Genomic DNA, 22,183 nt, shown 5'->3' with positions numbered 1-22,183 from the left:
GCTTCTGCTAGAAATGCCAATTAGAACATACTTGGGAAAAGATGTGCTGTAAGGAAGTCTTTAAAAGGCCCAAGATGGATGTCATTATTCCGATGGCCGTTGCTCATGCAATCGAGTGCTCTGCATTCTACAGATAAATTTAAAAGCCTGACAATTGGGCTAATTGTATACTTAGGAATGTATAATCCTGTCTCCTGAGCACAAGATGCCTGGGCAGCTCAAGTCAGAACTCGTAAGGGAAGTGTTCTTTTTGAATCTATTGCTCTTTTCTGCAATATTTATGAGTGCACCAATATTTAATTCATTATTTATAGGTTTCTGACATATATCTAATTTGCTTGATATATACTTTTTTATATATCCACAGTACTTTGTATACAAGCAATTACTGTAGGAAGCTGAGCACCACCTCAACCTGCAAGAGTCTCTGGGGAAATGTATTAAGTGCCTGAGAGTAGAAAATGAAGTCCTGCTGCTTAGCCACGTGGGATGCCGAACTTCCTCGAGACTGTTTGGAAGCAAAACTTAATCACCGGAATGTCTCTTGCAGCATGATCTTGAATGCACCAGCCTGTATCTTCCCTCCCACTCCAGTCAGCACAGTTGGAAGCCTTCTTCCAGCCTATGGAGCCTTCCTCCAGCTTAAGTGTCTCTTCCTCTGAAATGTCTTTCTTCTCCCACAACCATGAAAGCCTGGGTGGTGTTGAGGCCCAGGGAGACCCAGAAGGCTGTTAAGCGCACAGATGATGTTGGGCCACTCGCCTAAGCTTCCTCACAGAGTTGATGGGAGGATAAAAAAGGAGGGAGGTGATCAAATCCCATGTATGCTGTCACTACCCAGTGTTCTTTGGCTTAAAAATAGAGTAAGTGTAATAAATAATATAACTGAGTTAAATGCTTCCTGAAAACTGTCCTTGACTGCAGTCTTTAAGTATTCAGATTTAGAGCCAGTTTGGTGTAGTGGTTAAGAGTGGCAGGACTCTAATCTGGAGAACTGGGTTTGATTCCCCACTCGTCCACTTGATTCCTCACTCCTCCACTTGAAGCCAGCTGGGTGACCTTGGGTCCATCACAGCTTCTCGGAGCTCTCTCAGTCCCACCCACCTCACAGGTTGATTGTCGAGAGGATAATAATAGCACACTTCGTAAACCGCTCTGAGTGGGCATCAAGTTGTCCTGAAGGGCAGTATATGAATCAAATGTTGTTGTTATTAAACAGAACAGCCTCTCAGAAAAAGGGCACTAATCACTCATATGTAATTTGTAATGGATGTCATTGTATATTGTATATAGTTCAACTTCCCAAACTTTTGAACTATGTCACATTTGAACCGTGCAGACCTCATACTTTGGTCTCATTGGCCAAACACCTTGGCCTTGTGCCGTGTTTTCCATTCAGCACAAAAGGCCTTTTGATTACAGCTGGTATGGAGGACTAATATTCTGTGTTTGGTGGAGATGATGTGGTTTTAGGTTTTAACATACTTTCACTTCATTTATCATATGAAATGAGTTTTCATGGATGCCATCCAGCAGCTATAGAAAGGTGGGATATGTTCTCCCAAGTCCAGAGGCCACGAGCAGATTCTTACATAAGGAATCTGTCAGCCACCGTCTTTCACCGAACTCAATCTACAAAACAACCTAAGTGACATTATCAGGCAACATCCTGCTTTATTCAGTGACGATACAGATTTAAATGGAAGTGTTAACTCTGAGGATGGGGACCTAGGGTTCCCAGGTCCATGAAAAGAGTTGTACATTAATCTGTAAAAAGTTTGAGATAAATAGTTATAGAGAATGTCTTGACACACACACAAAAAGACTCATTGATCTCATTGTTGGTGCCATCTTGAATTTTTCTGTCATTTTGGGGAAGGCGATCCCATAATATTATTTCCCCGTCTGAGGCACCAACACAGCCATCAGGCTTTTGTCCCTTGTAAGGTTGTGGTAATAGATCCTAATTCCCAGTCATTACTCTGGGCTATCACCAGTGTTAAAATCTAAGCCAGCAATTCCTAGGCAAAGAGGGAGGACTTACATACAAATCTTATACTAAACTGGCTCATTGGCCAACCTAGCTTAGTACTTTCTTCTCTGACTGGCAGCATCTCTCCAGTCTCTCACACAGGGAATGGTCTTCCCAGGGCTTTTTTTCTGGGAAAAGAGGTGGTGGAACTCAGTGGGTTGCCAGCACAAGACCACACAAAGATGTCACTTTGGGTCATCTGGAACAAGGGGGGAGTTTTAAAATGTTTAAATCGCCCTCGGCGAAAATGGTCACATGGCTGGTGGCCCCGCCCCCTGATCTCCAGACAGAGGGGAGTTTAGATTGCCCTCTGCGCCGCTGGAGTGGCACGGAGGGCAATCTAAACTCCCCTCTGTCTGGAGATCAGGGGGCGGGGCCACCAGCCATGTGACCATTTTCAAGAGGTGCCGGAACTCTGTTCCACCGCGTTCCAGCTGAAAAAAAGCCCTGGGTCTTCCCCAACTCTTACTAGATAAAATACTTTAACTGGAGGGCCTGAACCAAGCAATTTTTGAGCAAAGCATGGGCTCAACCCGGGAACCATGCTCACTGCCTCTATACCTGTATGTATTTACTGGTACGTATCTTAAGGGATGGAGTCTGTTTCTAAACACAAATGGAGTACACAGGTGACAGTAGCTAAACCAACTCCCTCCTCCTCCGACCTCACTGTGCTCCAGTGCCTGAAATGTTCCCCCCCCCACCTCCCAGTCTGGCTCCAGTGCTGGAAGGAAAAAAGTTTGAAAGGAAAATTTCAAAGCACCACCACACAATGAGGGAAGGGGCAGGAGAGTGTAGAAATTCGCTCTTCTTGCTTATGTGATATGCCTTTTGGTTGAACACACACACACAGTTACACCATTTTCTTAACACATGAACAGGAGGCTGATTCTCTTTTTCCAGTACCGGAGCTAAGAACACACATTTATTTGCATGTCATTTCTCTTGAGGGAATGGCATAGCAGCTTTTTAAAAAATCAAAGGTACTGAGAGGTTTCAGAACTATCCTTCTTGCGGACTTCCGGTTTGGGATTCATGGAGGTCTAACGCAGCTCCATTTGCGGAGCTGACCGGACTGCCGTTTTAACCGGCCGGAGGGGTGAAAATAACCCGCGGCCGACTGCTCTCAGGCGGGGAGCAGGCAAAGAACGCTCAAGACCCTAGGGTGAGTTAGATCTCGGACGAGGGGGGGCTCTACACAAGGAGTCTCCCCCCTGATCCTTGAGGTCCCACCTTGCGACGGGTCGGCTATAATCTCTGCGGCAGTTTTGGGGCCAATTCGGCTGGCATAAGACCTACATACCCAAGCTTCGATCGGGGAGGGAAGTCGAGAGGAGAATTTAAGATCGAAACAGCGATTACAACCCGAGAAAGCTGAAGAGAAGGTAAAGATCGCTATCTCTTGAAACGGGACAGATTGATAAAAACAGAGAAGAAAGAAAGTAGATTTTTAAACTGCAACAGACTAGTGAAAAGGAGGCGAAGACTCGGCAGGAGTTGTATTTTAAAAGAGACTAAATTTAAAGAAGTTATTGCAAAAATTGGACTATTGTTTTGAATACCTGTGGTTTCGGAGCTGTGGGAAAAAGACACCATCGCGAGACCTGCTGTGGGAAGACGGGAGACAGGAAGTGCGTAACAACAATAGAGTGGCTGGAGGGAAGCGGCCCTTGCCGACGGACAGGAAGCAGGGAATCGCCATTTTTGAAAGGGGAAGGGTCGCGGCTTCAGCGGAAGAGGAAGTAGGCCATATTGGATTACAATAACATAGAGAAACCATAGAGAAAAGACGCCCGACATTTTGGATACAAAAAAATTAATTTTGGCAAAGATTGGGACATTTGAAAAAAAGGAAAACGTTTAAATATACGCCACGGAGCTAAGGAAGAGAGCAGATTCGTGGGAGCGAGCTAAAGCAAGCCCCACGATGTCGAAAAAAGAGTGGCAATCGGCGATAGAAAATTTGGACAAAAAACTTATAGACATGATGAAAGAACTTAAGGACACGAAACTGGAGCTTATTAAAGAGGTCAAAGAAGTTACACAGACAGTAAAGTCGGAGCTGTCAGAAGTGAAAAAAGGCGTGGAAACGATTAGTAGTGAATTACAAGGAACGCAGCAGAGAGTTAAAACAGTAGAAGACGCGATGGAGAATTTAATAGACACGCAACAAACAGAGATGAGACTGGTGAAGGGGAGGATGTCAGTTGCAGAAACTAAACACATGGAGAAGCAGCTTCGTTTTCGTGGTCTGCCGGAAGTGGAAGGGAAGTCAGCGCAAGAACAGATGACTGAGGTGTTGGCTGATTACCTGGGGAAGGAAGAGGAGGAAATTGTGGCTATCCTAGATGTGGCGTACCGTGTGAACTCGAGAATTGCAACCCAGAGGAAACTACCAAGGGATGTGATTGTGCAGTTTACAACTAGAAACATGAAAGAGAGGATTGTGACAAAACAATTTCAAGATCCATTGGAGATTGATGGCAAGACGATTATCATAATGAAGGAACTGCCCAGATCAGTGTTACTGGACAGTACCGGAAGGAGTGTCCTTTGAGTTTGGAGGGGCAAAAAAACGCATCAGATCTGAGCGGGAGATGGAGAGATTTATCAAGGACAATGAAAAAGACTTACCAACAAAACCATGAATATGGAGTGTAAAGTATTATCTTGGAATGTAAATGGACTAAACTCACCGAATAAGAGGAAAAATATTTTTCATTGGCTACTAAAACAAAAATGTGATATTGTTTGTTTGCAGGAGACCCATATTAGAAAACAGGATGTAAAATATTTAAAATCTGGAAAATTGGGCAAAGAATTTGTAGCGGCCTCTAACAAGAAAAAAAGAGGAGTGGTGTTGTACATAAAAGAGGAGCTGCAGCCAAAATTTGTTATGAGAGATGTGGAAGCTAGATTTGTAGCAGTGGAATGTAATTGGAATTTAAAGAGAGTGTTGGTAGTCGGACTTTATGCACCTAACGGTGCAAAGGAAAGCTTCTTTGAGGATTTAAGGAAGCATTTAGATGATCTTGTATATGACCAGATAATTCTTGCTGGAGATTTCAATGGAGTGACAGAGTTGGAACTAGACAAAAAGACTACAACAGCACAAAAGAAAAGAGGACTATTGCCAAAGCTTTTTTTTGAGTTGATTCAACAAGAGATTCTCGAAGACGTATGGAGGAGAGAATATCCTAAAACCAAACAGTTCACTTTTTATTCTGCAAGGCATCTTACATTATCAAGAATTGATATGATCTGGGCCTCAAAGGACTTAGCGTTATGGACTAAGGAGGTAGAAATAATGCCGATGGTAGGCTCAGATCACAATCCAATTATGTGGAAATTTGGAAAAAGGAGGAAAAGGAAAGCCTGGAGAATAAATGAGGACTTGTTACAGGAAAGTGAGAATATGGAAATATTGAGAAGAGAGACAAAGTTTTTTATACAATACAACGTGAATAAAGAAGTACCAACCAATAAAGTTTGGGATGCTTATAAGGCGGTTGTAAGGGGCATACTAATGGACTTAAATGGCAGAGCAAGGAAAAAGAAAGAGGAGAAAAGACAAGAGATTGAGGAGAAAATAAAGGCCAAAGAAGCACAGTTAAAAAAGAGACCAGGGAAAAAGAAAATATATCAGGAAATCAAAATTCTTCAAGAACAGTTAACAGCAATGAGTAATAAAGAATTGGAGTGGAACCTTAAAAGACTGAATCAAAAAGCTTTTGAGGGTGCTAATAAACCTGGGAAATATTTGGCATGGCAATTGAAGAAGAAAAGGGAAAAGAAAATAATAAATAAAATCTGTGAAGAAAACAAAATGTATCTGGAACAGACTACCATTAGTAGAGCCTTTTATAAATTTTATGCTAAGCTGTATAACAAAAAAGAAGTAACCAAAGAATCAATAGCATCATATTTGGAGAAAACTAAACTTCCAGAGATCTCGGAAGCTTGGAGAAACAAGTTGAACAGTGAAGTAACCGATGAGGAAATAAGCAAGGCAATACAATCTGCAAATCTAGGAAAGGCGCCAGGGCCAGATGGACTTACGGCTAAATTTTATAAGACAATGGCCAATGAACTGACACCATTCCTAAAAGAGGTGATGAATGGAGTTTTTAGGGATCAAAGAATTCCAGACACTTGGAGCGAAGCGAATATATCATTGATCCCTAAAGAGGGCCAAGATTTGACTAACGTGAAAAATTACAGACCTATATCACTACTTAATAATGATTATAAAATTTTTGCGAAGATATTGGCGGAGAGACTGAAGGGGTGGCTCTCGGAAGTCATAGAGGAAGAAAAAGCAGGCTTTTTGCCAGACAGACAAATAAGAGACAATTTAAGGACAGTGATCAATGCTATTGAATACTATGATAAGCGTTGTGATAAAGAGGTTGGTTTCTTCTTTGTAGACGCTGAAAAAGCGTTTGACAATTTAAACTGGGACTTTTTGTTTGCCACTATGGAAAAGCTACAATTGGGAGAAAGATTCATCAGAGCAATTAAAGAAATCTATAGAGACCAGACTGCAGCAATTGTAGTGAATGATGAATTGACCAAGAAATTGACGATTAGTAAAGGAACAAGACAAGGTTGCCCGTTATCTCCATTGTTGTTCATTTTAGTATTGGAGATTCTGATGATACAAATACGACAAGATGAGGAAATACGAGGAATGAAAATAAAGGACTATTCATACAAGGTTAGAGCATTTGCTGATGACATAATGTTAATTGTAGAAGATCCATTGGAGAACATGCCAAAAGTGATAGATAAGATCAAGGAGTTTGGTGATTTGGCAGGTTTCTTCATTAACAAAAAGAAGTCAAAGATATTATGCAAAAACATGACTAAGCAGAAACAACAATTGTTAATGGAAACAACGGACTGTGAAGTAACTAGTAAGGTGAAATATTTGGGAGTTGAGCTGACTGCAAAAAATATAGATTTGTTCAAGAATAATTATGAAAAATTATGGACTCAGATAGAGAGAGACTTGATCAAATGGAATAGACTGAATCTGTCATGGTTGGGCAGGATTGCAGCAGTTAAGATGAATGTGTTACCAAGAGTAATGTTTTTGCTACAGACAATACCAATCATCAGAGACTCTAAACAATTTGAAAAATGGCAGAGGAAAATATCAGATTTTGTTTGGGCAGGCAAGAAGCCTCGAGTGAAAGTTAAAGTTCTACAAGATGCAAAGGAAAGAGGCGGAATGCAACTGCCCAACTTGAGACTTTATCATGATGCAATCTGCCTAGTTTGGTTAAAAGAGTGGATGACATTAAAGAATAAGAAACTATTAGCCCTAGAGGGATATAAAAAATTTTTTGGATGGCACGCATACCTATGGCACGACAAAGTAAAGGTCAACTCGATGTTCCTACATCATTTTGTAAGGAGAAGTTTATATACAATCTGGAAGAAGTACAGAATTTACTTACAAGAAGGAACCCCCTTGTGGGTGGTTCCATACGAGGTGATAGATCCGAGAGCTGTTGATAATGAACAACAATGTTTAACATACAAAGAAATAACTAAAATTGAAGTATCTAAACTTAGAATAAAGACGCAAGAGGAACTATCACCTAATTACGATTGGTTCCAGTACAGACAGATTAGAGATTTATACAATTCGGACTCTGCAAAAGGGGGCATACGAACAGAGAACTCGGAACTAGAGCAGACCCTTCTTAAAGAAGACAAGAAAAGAATATCCAAGGTATACCAAGTACTGTTGAAATGGTATACTGAGGATGAGATAGTTAAAACACAGATGGTGAAATGGGCTATAAATTTCAATAAAGAAATAACAATGGAGGCATGGGAATACTTGTGGAAAACTACAATGAAGACAACGACATGTATCAATATTAAAGAGAACATCTTCAAAATGATCTATCGTTGGTACATGACACCAAAGAAGATTGCGCTAGGGAACTTGAATACTTCTAATAAATGCTGGAAATGTAAGAAACATGAGGGCTCCCTCTACCATATGTGGTGGTCGTGTGAGGTAGCTAGGCAGTTCTGGGGGGAAATAATAAGAGAAATGAGTGAAATTTTACAGTTTCAAATAAATAAGAACCCAGAACTCCTGCTGCTAAACTTGGGAATGGAGGGAATTCCAGCCCATCATAGGACGTTGATTTTTTATATGACTGCAGCAGCTAGACTTTTGTATGCGCAGAAATGGAAAGTACAAGAAGTGCCAACTATTGAAGATTGGATCTACAAATTGCTGTATATGGCTGAAATGGACAAGATGACAAGAAAACTGAGAGATCTGGACTCAGGGCAGTTTAACACAGACTGGGAGAAGCTGAAACAATATCTGGAGAAGAAATGGGAGGTGGGAGGAAAACTGTGGCAGTTTGAGAACTACTGAAGTATAATAAAAGTATAAAAGAGAGGGGTGACTTTACCGGGGGAGGAAGAGAAATGTGAATTTATAAGCAGTTAGATTAATTGATTGAGATATATATAGATATGTATAGGTTAACTGATAGAGAATAATTAATGATAAGGTTTAAACATGAGGATTGACTAACTAACAATATTTTCTTTCTTTGACAAGATTTATATGCACCAAACTGAATGTATAGAAGAGTTAAATTGATTGACTATCTGAGGAGTTATATAGAATTACCATAAAAAGATGAAATGAGTAATACATAGAGAACAAATCAAATTGTTTGATTTAAATGTGGGAAATTTTTATGGTTTATGATATATAGGTTTATATAGAAATATTCAAAACTGGAAAATGGGATAAATTGTTTATCTAAAGACGTATAGTTTGGGTGTATAATAAGTAAGGGAGTTAAAGATGTACTGCTTAATATAATGGAGAATGTATATCTGTTTTAGATAGAGGAATTTAATAGAAGTAAGGGAAAAGGGACAGAGGGTGGGAAAGCTGTTGGAAGTCAACAAAAGGGGGGGAAAGGGAGGGGGTTAGAAACGAAAAATTAGGGGAAAATTGATTGTAATGTAAAAATAACAATGTTCTAACCCAATAAAAAATTTAAAAAAAAAAAAAAAAGAACTATCCTTCTTGCGGAACTCTTGCATCCTGCTTCTTTTGACCATGGCTTGCCTCTGCAGAGTGATATTGCACAGATATTAATTTTAGTCGATATTTTTATAATAATAATAGTAATAACAACAATATTGGATTTATATACTGCCCTTCAGGACAACTTAATGCCAACTCAGAGCAGTTTAAAAAGTATGCTATTATTATCCCCACAACAACCATCACCCTATGAAGTGGGTGGGGCTGAGAGAGCTCTGGAAGAGCTATGATTGACCCAAGGTCACCCAGCTGGCTTCACGTGGAGGAGATGGGACTCAAACCTGGTTCTCTAGATTAGAGTCCTGCCATTCTAAAGTGACTGACCCAAGGTCACCCAGCTGGCTTCAAGTGGAGAGGTGGGGATTCAAACCCAGTTCTCTAGATTAGAGTCCTGCCGTTCTAAAGTGACTGACCCAAGGTCACCCAGCTGGCTTCAAGTGGAGGGGTGGGGATTCAAACCCAGTTCTCTAGATTAGAATCCTGCCATTCTAAAGTGACCGACCCAAGGTCACCCAGCTGGCTTCAAGCGGAGGAGTGGGGAATCAAACTCGATTATCTAGATTAGAGTCCTGCCATTCTTAAGTGACTGACCGAAGGTCACCCAGCTGGCTTCAAGCAGAGGAGTGGGGAATCAAACCAGGTTCTCCAGATTAGAGTCCTGCCGCTCTTAACCACTACACCAAACAAGGAATTCAAGGCAGTGCTCATGGTTCCCCCCTCCCCCATTCTGTCTTCACAACAATCCTGTGAGGTAGGTTAGACAGAGAGAGTGACAGGACCAAGGTCACCTAGCAAGCTTCCATGGCAGCGTGGGGATTCATCTGGGTCTCCCAAATTCTAGTCCAACCACTATACTGCACTTGCTTATCCCCAAGGAAAGGGCAAGTGGACCATTTGCTTCCATCCCTTTCCTCCCAGTCTGCAGCATCTTCTGCCTACACGTTAGCATGTTCAAGCACATTTGCCTGAGAGCGGAACTACAAGTGACAAAAGGCACAGGTTGGACACTTGTCAGCTTCCATCAAGTTTTGATGGGAAATGTAGGCATCCTGGTCTTGCAGCTTGGCTCTCTGACTGCTGTCCAATGGACTTTTCAACTGTCACTTGTCCAACATTCCGCCAAGCTGCCTACATTTCCCGCCAAAACTTGAGGGAAGCTGACAAGTGTCCAACCTGTGCCTTTTGTCACTTGTAGTTCCGCTCTGAGATATAGAAGAACAATAAGTAAACAGTAGCCACACTGTCTCAGGGCTTAGAAACACAGACCAGGGAACCTTTTGGTGGCAAGATCTCTGTGTTAACTCCGCAGTAAATGCCCATCGCTTACACATTGTTGCATCGTTCTCTCTTCAGCCTCATCACCCTGCTTTAACTCTAGCTTCGCACCTGAATAATAGACAAACCCAGCTGTTTTCTAGGTATTTCTAAACACCATTATGTATTAAAGAACGGAATGAATTCCATTCATGCTTTAAAGAGCAATCACTTGAATGCAGATGCTTAATGTTGCTCTGCGAGAGTGGCGGTTGAGCAGTCTGAACAGAGTTACACCCTTCTAAATTCATCAAAACAAATGGGGTTAGAAGGGAGAAACTTTGCATAGGCGTCTACAGAGAGATCTGGAACTGGCGTTTTGGATGCTTCTCCAGCCATCCACTTTAGCAATGGTATCTGGCACTTTAAGCGTCCTATATACTGTTTAGCTGCAGTGCCCAGTGTTGCATTGAAGCCCCTAATCCCTAGCAAACAGCTGATATCGGGATATTGCATGTTACAATGCTTGCACTACTATTGTGGCTTGTAGGAAGAGTTGCCACAAGCCCCCCAAAGGGACTTGCAATGTATTATGGTACCCTATTCCCTGGTTTTGATCAGTTGCAACCAGGGCTTTTTTTCAGATGGAACGCGGTGCTGGAACTCAGTGGGTTGCCCTCAGAGAAAATGGTCACATGGCTGGTGGCCCCGCCCCCTGATCTCCAGACAGAGGGGAGTTGAGATTGCCCTCTGCGCCGCCAGCGGCGCAGAGGGCAGTCTAAACTCCCCTCTGTCTGGAGATCAGGGGGCGGGGCCACCAGCCATGTGACCATTTTCAAGAGGTGCCGGAACTCTGTTCCACCACGTTCCAGCTGAAAAAAAGCCCTGGTTGCAACTGTTCTAACCATTCAGTCTCTGGGTCATGTAGTCCGACCCGGGATTTGCAAGGAATCATCTACTTACCCAGGCAGGGGAACAGGAAAGGGAGAAAATATCTGTGCATTGATGCCCTTTCATAGGTTGTGCCCTATGGCTCCTTAACCACTCCAGATTTTAATCCATTTGCTTTACTGCTTTTAACCCATTTCTCTCGTTTTTGACCAATTTGCTTCTCAACATGAATACTACAGTATCTGAATAGAGGTGTTTATTTTTGGAGAGTCTTTTAATGGAGGTAGCAATTTCTGCTAGCAGAGAAACAATTTATCATTTGGTGGAAAAAAAGTAATCTCAAACATTACCTGTGATGCACACAAATGGATTATAAATGCCCTCTGCAGTGAACATCCTTCCACATGGAACAAGTCTGATTAAAATCAAATTCTAAAATCCACAGCTTTTCATCTGATAATAAGCTGTGTATGAATTAAAAGACTAATGCTCTGTGATCTTCCGGATACCCATTTCCTTGTATTTATACATTATATGAGAGCGATTGAAAAGGCTCTTAGCAATCGTCTTTCATACATTACTCTTTTTCTTGTTAGAGGCTAAATGGATGCAACTATCCTTCTATTGTAAGAGAACTGAACGGGATGCAGTGTCTGAGTTGCGGAACCTTATTACTGAAATTAAGCTTTATTACGCTGCCGTCCATTCCCTGTACTTGGGCGTGGTCTGAGCAGCTGTTTATGGGAATCAGAATGGTAGAAAAAAAGCAAAAACTGCATTGTCAAATCCAGCCAATATGGTGCATTGGTGAGACTTCTAGAGTAGGACTGGGAGGGGCCTGAGTTCATATTCGTACTCAAGTCATGATTTGGGGATATCAACTTTCAGTCAGAGGATCAAAAGTGGGAAAAGAGAAACCTTGAATACAACACTGAGTTCCTAGGATGAAGGCAAGTGAAATAAAAATATATTGTTATTAATAGAAATAATGTGTGTTATGTGCCATCGTCGCCTCTGACCTAGAGTGACCCTATGAATGAAAGACCCCCCAAATGTCCTATCATTAAGAGACTTGCTCAGATCCTGCAAACTGGAGGACATGGCTTCTTTTATTAAGTCAAGCCATCTTGTTTTGGGTCTTCCTCTTTTCCTACTACCTTCCACTTAATAGAATAGATCCAAAAGGAACATCCAAAGCTGTGTGACACAATTCCTGAAGGCTAGCCACTGGGCGGCAGCAGTAGTGGAAGGTGACACTGGCGGAGGATCCTTCAGAGATAACAACAGTGTTACTTCAGCTAACCCTGGTTAGTACTGTGCAGAAGAAGGCAATGGTAATCGTGGTTAGTACTGCTCAGAAGAAGGTAAACCACGTCTGCTAATCTCTTACCTTGACAATCCAAAATAATAATATTACAGTAATAATAATGGCTGTTTCACACATTTCACAGAGAAAAAAAACTAGGCTTGCCAAGAAATCATTCTAGCTGTATCTGAAGAAGTGAACTGTGACTCATGTAAGCTTATACCCTACCACAAATTTTGTTAGTCTTATAGGTGTTATTGGACTCTTGCTCTTTTCTACTACTACAGACTGACTAACATGGCTACCCATCTTGATCTATTGCCAAGGAGTGTACGTCAGAACTGCGACTGATCATTGTTCCCTAACAAATGTACCTGTATGGTATATGTTTTAAGTGCATGTTAAGCATATACTATGAAGGAATGAAAGTAATTTAAATTTCATATCACTGCTATCTTTCTCAACAGGCTTCAAGCACACACAGCAAATACAAATGTCCCTGTTCACACAACATAGTGATCATGCATATCAGGCAAATCGCTAATGGCATGTGCTCTCGTTATATGTGCCGGTTCAATTTTTGTTTCCAATTGTTTCCATTTTTGTTCCCATAAACGTAATCTCCAATGAAGAGCTAACTGGATGCAATCTCTGCTTGCTTACTTCCACCTCCTTCAATGACTTTTCTTCTATCTGACCTTTCACCTTTGACCTTCAGGGAAGATCAAATGAAGCCGATTTGACTATTTAGTCAATAGATACTAATGAGTGTCATCATTAAATACTAAGCAATATGTATCATCTCAGGGGGAAACAACATGGGATGTCCGGGTACATGTCAAGTCCTGCAAGGTTCCCTGGGTAGTGTAGTTTTACAAAGAACAGCCGCTCAATGTAACTCCCCGCTGGGGGAAGAGTGATGGGAGGGATTCTCTCTCTGTCTCTTGCAAAAAGTCTTGGCTTGGATTTTCCTCTGGGAGCTTGAAGGTGGTGCAGTGGTGGTGAATGTAACAGGAGGCAGGAAATCCAGGGCAGCTTTTTGCAAGAGAGAAAGAGAATCTGAGATGCGATAGTCTGCTAAGGGGAGGAGCAGTGTGTGTGGGGGGGAATCTCTCCCTCTCTCTCTCTTGCAAAAAACTGCCCTGGATTTCCCACCTCCTATTATATCCACCCCTCCTCCCCCTGCCCCTGAGCTCCCAGAAGCAAACCCAAGACAAGGCTTTTTGCAAGAGACAGAATCCCTCCCATCGCTCTTCTCCTGGTGGAGAATCACATTGAGCAGCTGTTCTTTGTAAGGCCAAATCCACACTTACTCACCATCCGCTTATCTTGCGCAGTCGTGGCAATTGGGTTCATTCCACTACCATGCTGTCCATCATCACATTCACCCTTCCAGTGCGTCTTCATGGTGCAATCATTTCTCCACACACCGCTGAGTAAAGCATTACAGTGGGCGGTTCCATCCTCCGCCATCAGAATTGACGGCGTACATCACTTCCCCTTTTTTTTTAAAAAAAGGTCAATTTTTTGGTATACCGATATTCCAACTTTTAAGAAATGGCAATGTACCCTCCCCCTCATCTTTGATTGGCTCATTTTTTGATCGTCACAGACCACTTTCTAACAATTGGCTGGTTGGTATGGCAGGCAAATTTGAAATTGGATTGTTGCATTAAAGGCATTGTCCGGAAATTCTGCTGCTCAGAGTGGTTTTCTGCTTTTAGTAGTTAACAACATGGATGCTCAGAGCGTGATATTTGTGATGATGGCTCAGATTGTGGTTGGCAAACTTCGCAGCACAGCCACGCGACACCACGAGATGATGCATTCTGTCTTTCGCACATGGTAGAATCTCCCACCTGCGTCCTAAGCTTTCAGGAATATATTTGTTTTCTGCACCTGCCGTTTATTGGAGACGAACGTTGTAGGAAATACAGGATTGCTCAGCTTGGCTCCTCACACTCTTAAAAATGGCAGGACACAGTAGGGAAACGGTCCCCATGTGACATGTGCATGCTCCGGTGACCGTTTCTTTTCCCTCGCAAACCGCTGCTCACTACAGTTGGTTTTCCGGTATACTGACCTTTCTGCACTGTGCAAAAAAAAAAGGCAGGGAGAAAACAGATTTCCACCACTATCACGTGGTTTGGAAGGAAGGCGCAATTGTGGCGCAGTGATGGCGGGGAACACACGGAATGGGAAAGCGTGTGAGTATCTGCATGAACAGCGCCGCTTGCGAAAAAGGCACGGAAACAAAAAGGAAGTGTGGATTCGGCTTACGACTACACTACTCAGGGAACCTTGTGAGACCTGGCACGTGAAGAACATGTCTGGTGTCTCGTATAGTTTGGTTCCTAGTTTTCCATGTGCTTAAATATGTTACCTGCTGACAACATTTGGTACATGGTGACTAGAAGGAGGGCCCCAAGTCTATGTTCACCCCAGACTAGGTTTGGGGGGGGCACAAGCAAAGGAAAGATCCAGCATCCTCCTTCCTCAGGCTATATTTTAAATCAAACTCCCCTGGCTCTACAGGATACAGTATGAACTGCCATCTAATATACCTCCAATAATTAAAAAGGGAGCCTAAAGAGGACTCAAGAGGATCACACCCTTCCAGAACTGTGACATTTCTGCAAACCCAGTGCAGCCTGTTCTCTGAACAAGTGACAATTACAAGGCTTGCTCTCAGTTTGATCTGGGCTACAAGGAGACTGAGGGTCACATTGGAGGTGATGGTGGAATATCCTGGACAGGACTTCATGCTCTTCCTTGAAAAGCTTATAACACATGAAGCTGCCTAATACTGAGTTAGGCCATTGGTCCATCAAGGCTAGTACTGTCTACTCTGAGCGGCAGCAGCTCTTCAGGGCCACAGGTCAGGGTCTTTCCCATCACCTACCATCTGATCTTAATTGGAGATGCCATGGATTGAACCTGGGGCCTTCTGTATGCAATGCAAATGCTTTACCACTGAAAGCTAAACTACACAAGTCAAATTACACAAGAACACTCAAGTGAAAGGAGATGCAATATTAGCTGGGAAGTGTAGTTTGAATTTCACCTCTCTCTACAGAGCAGGCAAAGATTGCTCCTCGGAGGGTTTGTTAATTTCCTCTTTGTCTCCCTGAAGACTCTGTCAATTATTAACAAACCCTCTGAGAAGCAATCTTTGCCTGCTCTGTAGAGAGGTGAAATAAACAAACCCTCTGAGGAGTGATCTTTCCCGGCTCTGTAGAGAAAGATGAAATTCAAACTATGCTTCCCGGCTAACATAGCTTCTCTCTTCACTTGAGTGTCCTCATGTAATTCGTCTCATGTAGTTTAGGTCTCACTCATGGCCCCAAATAGGGAGGGCAGTTTGGGTACATACTGGGAAGTGGATTAATACTTTCTCCTCCATCAGTGTCCCAATGCAAATTACCCCCTTGCAAAATTGTTATTAATTTCATGGGGGAAACATATGGGCATCATTTCTCCGAGCCTCATACAAACTTATAGCTTTCCCCTCCCCCTCCCACTCATAATCCCATCCCAGATATTAGAAGTCATGAAAGCACAACAGATCTATTTTATTTCTTGTCAAAAAGAATCGAATGTCACCCAGGTTTGTGGATGGCCCCTGGGGAGGTGAACGTTCCCTGTCCTGCATCATTTCTCTAACCCCTTGGGTCTCATCCGCCCACCACGTTTGGCCCTACATACAGGCGCCATAAGAGTACATCACCAAATAGGCCTCTGAAAATCATTAAGATTTGTATATTATTTGTAGTAGCTATTTAGGCCTCCAATCTTTGTTACATAGTTATATTACCCTTGAAAGCATGAACAGAATTCTCTAAAACATTTTGTTACTGCTTTGTCATGTTTACTCATGGCACTCTGTAGGAGAAATAAAATGTGTGAACATTTTAAATATTATCGATATTTATTGTTACCATATCCATAATTTAGATTACGGATGCTAAAACCAAATAAATATTTATTTTTTTTTCAAAGTTATGTTACACTTATATTTCTTTCAGCATGTTTTAAAATCTTTTCCTCTGCACATCATCAAAATTCTCCTTTTTGCCACAGACTCTTTCATCTTCTGAGAAAAAATGGCAGCTATAATTTATAATTGGACTCAAAGATCTGGCACCATATCACATAAAAGATAAAAAAAATGCTTGACTGAAGTAAGTAGTAAAATTTCCTTTGGATTTACCAGGTGATCATATAAAAAGGCTGCTGTCAATTTAAATACTTTAGACTTTTAAATATCTTCAGCAGGGAGTGGTGTTGATAGGTACCAAGGATTCTCCCATCTTTGTGTGCTTTTTTAAAAAGCAAGCATAATTACTTTATCACTTTGCGATGGGCAATGGGAAACCACTTAAGTAAGTGGTGCACTTAAAAGGCATTCTGCTACACTGCATTCAAAAGCAAAAAGAAACTGTAGACTTCCTTATGACACATTCATACCTGCTGACTTGGCTACCACCAATGAGAGACGGCTTTGAACTTTAAAGCTTTGCCTCGATTATAAAGATTCCTTCCTTTTTCCACTCCTTGTATCTAGCAAAAGGAGCTCATATCTTGGACATCTCGTTGGTCTTTAAGGTACTATTAGACATAAATAATATCTGTGTGTTTAAATTTGTTTTCTTGATCACCCACTGAGACTCAAGACATTTTCCTATCATCTTCTGCAACTAAGATTTTAACATAGATATACCCAGCATAAAGCATACTGAGTTTGGGACCGAACACACAGAAATATTAGAGCAACATATCCCTGCCCTAGCTTTCCAGAAAAGAATCACTGCACCAAGCAATTGCAATGGCAAATACCTTCTCTGCATTGTGTGTGTTGATGAAGTGCTAATCCATCCAGTTGGGAATTTTTTTTTAAAAAAAGGAGAACTGTGATAAGTGACAAGTGTACTTAGTTTGTGAATTGCAGACTTTGTTCAGTTCCTTGATTTTAATATCCTTTAAAAAGTCCTTTGTTCCTTTATTGTGATTCTTGATTTCTGGAGAGTTTCCTTTTTTGAGGAGCATATGCTTGGACATCTTTATTGTTCTGTCTGGGGCATTCTATTTCATCTTATTCAAGAGCTTCTTCAATGCAGAGAGTGAAAGAGTCATTCACAATCAGAGATTTAACTGAGTGTTTCATCAAGATATTTGACTCGGCAAGAGACACAGTTTCATGTTCTTCCATCTCGCCATTTCCCCCTTTCTTTTATTGGTATAATTTACCACAGAAGTGCAGAGGGCTCTTACGAGATGCAGCTTGTTTTCTGCTTGTCGCCTATAAAATTTTACTAGTCTTAATGTCATAGAATTTTTACGTGTAATGAAATACAATATATAATTTTATTATGTTTTTTTTTCTTTGCGTTCATCCCAAAGTTCTTAAACATCTCGAATGTGAATTTCTCACTCTTTAAATAAAATACTTAGCTTATCATTAATATTAGCTTGTTTTTGAAGGACTGAAAGATAACCCATGAAATGGCAAAAATAACAAGAAAAGGACGTTGTGAGGATGATGTATGAATACCAGCCTAGTTTCTGTTTTTAAGTCACTTGGAAAGTTTAGTTTTATTTAGTATTATTTGTATTTTTATACTGTTTTTTACAAGGAACTTAGGGCAGTATACATGGTTGACTTCTCGCCCATCAGAAACTCACAATAACCAAATTACAGGGTCAAGCTACACCACATGTTTTTAACACACTTTTCCTGAAGCCACGGGACGCAGTTTTTTTTAAAGCCCGGGGTGGCCCAATTTGGCTCAGGATTTTGACATGGGGAGGGGGGAGAAGGAGCTCCTGCCTCTCCCCACACACCATTTTACTCAGCATAAATGGCCCTGTTGCTTGCAGTCAGACCCTCCTCACGCTAAGAGGGCAGTTTATAAATGGAATATCATAAACCCCTCTTCCTCATATGCCATAAGCCCAAGCCACTGCCTGGCCCACAGTGGATGCCACTGAGGTGGGAGCTTGGAAAACTACTAGAATGTGAGTCACAGCAGCTGGCTAACTGACACCCCTCCCCATCCCAGAGAGAAACGCTTAACTCAGGAAAATAGTAAAGAGTGCAGTAGCACCTTTAAGACTAACTGACTTTATTGTAGCATAAGCTTTTGAGAGCCACAGCTCTCGTCAGATCAGACAAAAAGAGTTGTGGCTCTCGAAAGCTTATGCCACAATAAAGTTGGTTAGTCTTAAAGGTGCTACTGCATTCTTTACTATTTTGCTACTATAGACTAATATGGCTAACTGCTCTTAACTCAGGAAAATGAGCTCTCCCAAGAAACTCATCTCTAATCCTGTCAACACCCTATCTTACTTCTCCAAACCAACCTATTCTAATCAAAGCTGTTCAGCAAACCTGGTAGCTTTTCCCATCCAGTACTTGCTGGGTTATCAAGCAATTTTTTCACCTACAGTCTACCTTAGATAAACTCATCAAACCTCTCTCAACTTATTGTCCAACCTCTGGACAGAAATTAAGTTATAGTCTTTGAGGCCCAAACCTCATCCAGCCACAAGGCATATTGCGCCCTATATCCGGACTTCCTAGACACCAGTTTGTGTGTGTCCTCCTGAGATTTATACATACACCCCCCAATGCATTTTGTGCTTTCTCTTCATGAAATGCTGGTTGTTTTGCAGCTTCTCTGCATACCTTCCTCTTCGAGACTGGCAATTATCAGTATCACCCTCCCTGCAATTGCTTTCTCCACTTTCCTTCCTAATTTTCTCGTCGCTTACCTTGTATGTGGGCCATGTGCTTTGTGCTTGTTTGTTTATACTATAAAAATCTTGTTGGTTTTTAAGGTCCTACTGGATGTGAATATTGTCATAGGTTTGCCAGTTCCCCTTACCCTCCTGGAAGGAGGGGGAACCCAGCACTCACCTTGTTTCTCTCTTCTCCTCATTTGGGGCCCAAACTGGTGTGATGCAAAGAGCAGGAGTATTCCTGGGGCCTGCGCAATGACATCATTCCTGGGAGTCCTTCCCCTCCCCGAACTGCACCCTCCCCATCTCTGCCACCAAATCTCCAGGATTTTCCTAACTTGGAACTGGCAATCCTATTTCAGGTCCTTTCTCAGCAAGGCTTGCTCTTCTGTCCTTCTCAGATTAATATACCTCGTGTATCATTGAGGATAAAATGGAGGAAGGGAGAATCGTAGAGGAAGGGCAGAATAAAAATGTGACAGATTAACAGAAGGTCAAGCAATCCATGTCACATACTGAATAGGACTAAAAGCAAGAGGCATTCAAAAGTGAAAGCAGTCCCATCTCAGCGAGTGTGAACCATTCTCCCACACCCCACTAGTAATAAACTGACAAAGCTGCAAAGCTGTTTTATTTGCAAAGGCTTTTAAAGGGTTTAAGCTTGTGTGGGGTTGGGAGGGAGGGAAGGAGATTTAACAGGTTTCATTGAACTATCCCATGCTTTTAATTTTGGAATTGTAAGCTACCTTGAGTTACAGGGGAACATTAATTAATTGCAATGAAGTCACAACTGGCTTATGATGACTCCACATAGAGCTTTAAGACATGAGAAGAGCAGAGGTGGTTTGCCTTTGCCTTCATCCACACAGCAACCTTGGTTATCCTTGGTGGTCACCCATGGCCAAACCTGCTTAGTGTCTAAACTCTGAGAAGCTCGAGCTAGTCTGGGCTATTCAGGCTTCAGAGAAAGGTGGCATATAAATATTGTTATAAATAAATAGTGTACCAATGAAGAGGAATAATTACTTTCTAGAGTGAGCTAGTTTCTCTCCAAAGAACCTCAGTTAACGTATACACTGATCAGGTTGAAGTCTGCACGGAACAGTAGTAGATAGCTCAATATTAACATATGGTTACTTGTTAGACTGCCAGGAATTTAAAAACGGCTGGTAATTTTATGTTGTTTTATTGATATTTAGTATAATTGGATTTTTAAACATGGTTTTTGCGTTCAAGAACTTCTGAAAGGAGATGGTCCAAAAATATGTGCAAATAAAGGAAATACATATGAATACATAGATCAAGATAGTTAGCCGTGTTAGTCTGTCTGTAGCAGTGGAAAAGAGCAAGAGTCTAGTAGCACAGCTCACTTCTTCAGATATCTTTAGAAAGGTATGTGAAGAAGTGAGCTGTGACTCATGAAAGCTCATACCCTACCACAAATGTTGTTAGTCTTATAGGAGCTACTGGACTCTTGTTCTTTTCTACTGCATATCAATACATACAATTCAGCTACAGAGCATTGTGAATGCTGATCACCATACATTTGCAGAATCTCATTTCCTACAACGAGCCACAGAAGAACTTCTTGGAGAAATGAAGCTCAATTTGGATAGTGCTCAAGCACTATGAGCTGGCCAAGTTTGTATTCTGAACCCTGGAATTATGAAATTTGGTGACACCAGTGAGCATAACAGCAACAACAACAACAACTACGGAAGCTGATGACTTACCACCAAGCTGGGTTGGCACCGGGTGCAAGATGGAGTGTAGGCGGGATTAGAAAGGAGGAGGAGCGTCCTTTCTGCGCTGGCCCAGCCACATGGTCAGCGCCATCATACCTGAGCATCCACAGGAACAGCTGGTCACCCTCCCACCCTCTGCTGATTCAGGACTGTTGGGGGGGCGCAGTCACAACTTTATGGGTTGGCAGTTTTTGAGGCATTGGGCCAGATCCCAATAGGGTGAGTGGGCCTTTGTGTCTGCTCACCCCGAGAGATCTGAAAGCAAGGGTCGCCAGGCAGGGCCAGCAACGGAACCATGTGTGCCGAGGAGCCAGCGAGAGGCTGGCAGGTGATGCATCAGTCAGCAGCCAGGCCTACGATGCCAACAAGAATCCGTGCCCAGATGCCAGGCCAATGCTCCATCCAGCTGTAATCAATAAAGTTGTGGCCATTTCTAACCCAAGCAAGTGTCTGGTGTGATTCTTAGCCTCAACTCAGTCTAACATAGCACATAGGTGACAACATTCAATTTATATAGCACCCTTCAGGACAACTTAATGCCCACTCAGAGCGGTGGACATTACAAAGTATGTCATTATTATCCCCACAACAAAACTCCCTGTGAGGTGGGTAGGGCTGAGAGAGCTCTGAGAAGCTGTGACTGACCCAAGGTCACCCAGCTGGCTTCAAGCGGAGGAGTGGGGAATCAAACCCGCACTCTTAACCACTACACCAAACTGGCTAAAGTGTCTCTTGTAAGCACCAATATAAAACATATGCCGGTTCACTTTTGCCATATTTTAAAGGAACATGAGCAATAGTAACAATAACCAAATTATTTTCTTAAATGCTTACAACTATAATTATTATCATCAGCCATTCCCTACATGCTTATAGGTCAAATGAATTATCTCCTGACAGCCACCATATAAGGAAGGATCACATTGTTCCTTCCATGCTACAGATAAGAATGAATGGAAGTAAAAAAGATTGTGTACAATGGCAAATCTCCTCTGTTAGTCTCTTACCATGAAGACCTGCCAAGGGTTTCCATAAGTCAACTCTAAGGGCCAAGCTACAAGTCACAAATGACACTTGAACAGCAAGTGAACAGACTCACGTGTATTCCTCCCTGTTCACTT

Source organism: Eublepharis macularius, chromosome 13, assembly GCF_028583425.1.
Source record: "Eublepharis macularius isolate TG4126 chromosome 13, MPM_Emac_v1.0, whole genome shotgun sequence".
NCBI lineage: Eukaryota > Metazoa > Chordata > Lepidosauria > Squamata > Eublepharidae > Eublepharis > Eublepharis macularius.
The sequence above is the reverse complement of the archived record's forward strand: the minus strand, read 5'-3'. Positions refer to the sequence as shown.